The sequence below is a fragment of the Giraffa tippelskirchi genome, chromosome 11, assembly GCF_054371585.1.
Source record: "Giraffa tippelskirchi isolate mGirTip1 chromosome 11, T2T-mGirTip1v1.2.pri, whole genome shotgun sequence".
Classification (NCBI taxonomy): Eukaryota; Metazoa; Chordata; class Mammalia; order Artiodactyla; family Giraffidae; genus Giraffa; species Giraffa tippelskirchi.
The window spans coordinates 134,506,002-134,510,104 of NC_137285.1; the positions used below are offsets into that span (position 1 = coordinate 134,506,002).

Consider the following 4,103-nt stretch of genomic DNA (forward strand, 5'->3'; position numbering starts at 1 on the left):
AATAAAAATCTGTTGATCAGAATTTAGGAAGCACACTTTTATTATCTGCTTTGCTACTAATTTAGGTGGTCGTTTTCAAGCAAGTTTGGGCTTCCTTGGTAATAGACAGTTTGGGGTTGCAAATTTTCAAAAGCAGTGAGGGCTGGGCAGACGACAAGGTAAGTAGGGCAGACTGAGTGGGAACTGTGGCCAAGTGGGGTGTTAAGTCCAAAGGGAGAAGGACACACATGGTGGGATGGCAAACCCAATGACTACCATCTTACAGTTTTCTGAGAAAACGAATATGGATGTCAGTGAAATATTGGCAACTAACTAAACTTATAATTTTTTGTTTTAAATATTGTGTAAGCCAAACACAAGTCATCTGCAGGCCAGAGTTGGTTTGTGGGTAGCCAGTTTGCTGGAATAAGTATTATTTTTTGAGTTTCCTTTCAGTTTTGACATTTGATCATTTCCTTCATTTCATTATTGCTGTATTGTAATATGGCCAGCAGGGGGAGTAAGAGTTCTCTAGTAATTTTTCTTTGCGGTTTCGTCCCTTGACAACATTAAAGGACATTAGAGATGGGGCAGTGTAGGCTATGTCCCATCAACACTGATAATATAAAGTGAGATATTTCTGACTTTTACAAATAGAATTTGAGAAAGTGAGAAAGGATTTCCAGTTTTGGTGAATCCTTGAGTTATTAGATGGGTTGATTTATCATGGAATCAAAAGGAGATATCCATTCATCCATCCATCCCTCTGCTGATTTGTATACCTGCCACGTGGTCCAAAAATGTGTGAATTACTTCATTTCCAGCAAAGTAAATCATCCTTGGAGGATTTGCAACCAGAAGGGGAAAGAAATGGTAACAGGACAAAGCAAGAGTCGCTCAGTATATAGTTTGTGCCAAAGCCTTTTAATGTTCATTGTCTTCCTCATGACCACCCTTTCCTGTGCCAAAATCCCTCTTCATTTTTTACTGTTTTTCAGAAGAAGGAAAAGGCCTGGAGTGGCTCAGTAACTTACTTATAAAGCAACACAGAAAGAAACAGAAACAATGTTGAAATACAAGTCCCTGTTTGACTCCAGAGCTGTGGACATTTCACCTCATTACTTTGACTAAACACAATGTTGGTAAATGTTTAACAGCTGCCTGTGGTAGGAGGCAGGGTGTAGGGATTGTATGTGTATGTATGTATGTACATACATAAGTTATGCAGCACGTAACTGAAAAGTGAAAAATATACAATGAAAGTGAAAATGCTAGTCACTCAGTCATGTCCAAACTTGTGACCCCATGGACTCTAGCCCACCAGGCTTTTCTGTCCACGGAATTCTCCAGGCAAGAATACTGAAGTGGGTTGCCATTTCCTGCTCCAGGGATCTTCCCGACCTAGGGATCAAATCCATGTCTCCTGCCTTTGCAGGCAGATTCTTTATCATCGGAGCCATCAGGGAAGCCCAAATATACAATAATTTTTTATTATGAATTTCACTTAGTCTGTTGATTCTTACAGAAGGCTTTCATCGAGTTTTGCCAAACTCTTACATGGTTATAATTTTAGCCACAATTTGACAAAATCAGGCTATGAGTAAATATATTACTACTATCTGATTTAGCAAAGAATTGCTTATATAATTGAACAAGGGTAGTTCTGACCTGAATGTTCATTGCTACTTTCTTTTACATTTAAGACCAAAGTGAAATAAAAAAGATATATGTTGGAACTTCACTTACTCATCAACAACGTGAGTGAATTCTTCGCCCAGTCTGATGATAGTTTTCCAATATTAATACATGGAAGAATACGCTTTCCCTCATTTTTTTGGCACTATTTATAATGTACAGCTACACACATGATATACTTTTAACTGCAGTAACATTTTCTTCATCACTTAAGTCTTGGAAGTCAACAAAACAATAAAAAGTCTAATTTTTAGTGTTTGCAAGTTTCCATGGTATAAATACTCCCATCGTAGCATTTCAAGCTACTTACACAAATGATGTCATAATGTTGGGAAGAGATGTGCACCATTAGCTAGTATATCCATCAAATTTTGCTTACAATAGATGTAAATTCAATAGACCTAAATAACTTCAAGAACATAGATAATAGTAAAATATAGTGAAATAATTAGAGGTAAGTTTTGAAGACAAGCAGTTCTCCTTTTGGACAGTAGTGGGGGACCGTAAAAATGACCATGCAAGTTGAAACCATGTAAAGTGATCTTAATACTCAAAGGGAAGAATTATAATTGTTACCTGATCTTGAGTATCTTTTGTTAAAGCATTAAAAATTCTCTTGCTGTTGGTTATAAATGTACCTGCTGCTGCTGCTGCTGCTAAGTCGCTTCAGTCGTGTCCAACTCTGTGCAACCCCATAGATGGCAGCCCACCAGGCTCCCCTGTCCCTGGGATTCTCCAGGCAAGGACACTGGAGTGGGTTGCCATTTCCTTCTCCAATGCATGAAAGTGAAGTCGCTCAGTCGTGTCCGACTCCTAGCTACCCCATGGACTGTAGCCTACCAGGCTCCTCCATTCATGGGATTTTCCAGGCAAGAGTACTGGAGTGGGGTGCCATTGCCTTCTCCAAATGTACCTAGGGAAAGGAAAAAATAGTAAGGCTAATAGTTATAGTACCGAGGGTAATATTTATACTAGTATACTAATTTAAGACATTAGAAGGATTGAGAATTAGAGTTTTAAAGTTTTATTTCTTTGTAAAAAACTAGAACTTTTAAATGGTGCTTGCATTCTTTTCATTGTAGAACGTATGATGCATCTTTCCTATATCTTGGTGAAATGTCACGCTCCTTTCTAATTTTAGATCAGCTTCCACATTTTATCCTTTGTGCTTTGAATGTCATGAAATATCTCTGAGAGTTCCTCTAATGTGAATTCTTTCACTGGCATCACTTCCTCTCTGGGATATCTTCATCCTTTTTGTCACAACCACTTTGCTGTTTGTGTTGATGAGTTTGTTTTCACTAAGTTCCTCTGGCTGTATGTACGGTCTCTCAAACAGCAGCATGTCAGCCTTCTCACAATTAGCTTTGTCTTCTGTGACTCCATTTACATTTGATTCAAATTTGACTTTTAGCATTGTCATTTTTCATTTCTCTGCTATGCTTTCCACTTTTTTTTGGCCAATTCCCTCTTTCCATTATCCAGTTTTATAAAATGTCACATGGGCTTATTACAGGAAGACAAGAAGCTAACACAACTACATACTCAGCTGTTGGCATGAACTGATGAACAGATGAGCAGTGGTCAATTACCAACAGTCTTTGGAAGGGGCAAAGTGATTGGTCACTGATCATGAAGCGCATTCATTATTAACCTAGTGATTATGGACTGAGCTGCCATCAGTGAAGTTTGTACTTTATGCAATCACTCATAGCAAATATACTGTGGTAACTAAAATTCAAACACATTGTTGACGGAATGGTGTTATTTAACTAAACTGTGGTAACTGAAATTTGTGCATATTAGAACTGCTTATGTTATTGGTGCATATGAGAGCTGCTTATGTTATTACTTTAGTTTTTAATATCATGTAATTATAACTTTATCAAGTTCAATTTTTAGTATAATGAGTGTATTTAACAACTGGTTCACAAAATAGCTGCAACTTTCAGAACTGACTCTTGTACCAACCAGAGCCAGCACATCACTACAAAATCCCATAAAGGGACTTCCCTGGTGGTCCAGTGGCTAAGACTCTGGACTCCCAATGCAGGGCACCCAGGTTCAATCCCTGGTCAGGGAACTAGATCTCACACGCCTCAATTAAGACGTAGTACATTGGTAAAGAATGTAAAAAATCCGCCTGCAATGCAGGAGACCCTGGTTGATTCCTGGGTTGGGAAGATGTGCTGGAGAAGGGATAGGCTACCCACTCCAGTATTCTTGGGCTTCCCTTGTGGCTCAGCTGGTAAAGAAAAGGAAAGTTAAGTCCCTCAGTCGTGTCTGACTCTTAGCGACCCCATGGACTGCAGCCTACCAGGCTCCCCTGTGCATGGGATTTTCCAGGCAAGAGTACTGGAGTGGGTTGCCATTGCCTTCTCCAAATCTGCCTGCAATATGGGAGACCTGGGTTTGATCCCTGGGTATCC

General features: G+C 39.2%; 1 non-coding gene across 1 annotated transcript; it reads left to right on the plus strand.

The window, feature by feature from the left end:
- The first annotated feature begins 3,684 nt into the window (after positions 1-3,684).
- TRNAG-CCC (transfer RNA glycine (anticodon CCC)) lies at positions 3,685-3,757 on the plus strand. Its single transcript has one exon. It is a non-coding gene; the product is annotated as a tRNA-Gly (tRNA).
- Positions 3,758-4,103: the final 346 nt, after the last annotated feature.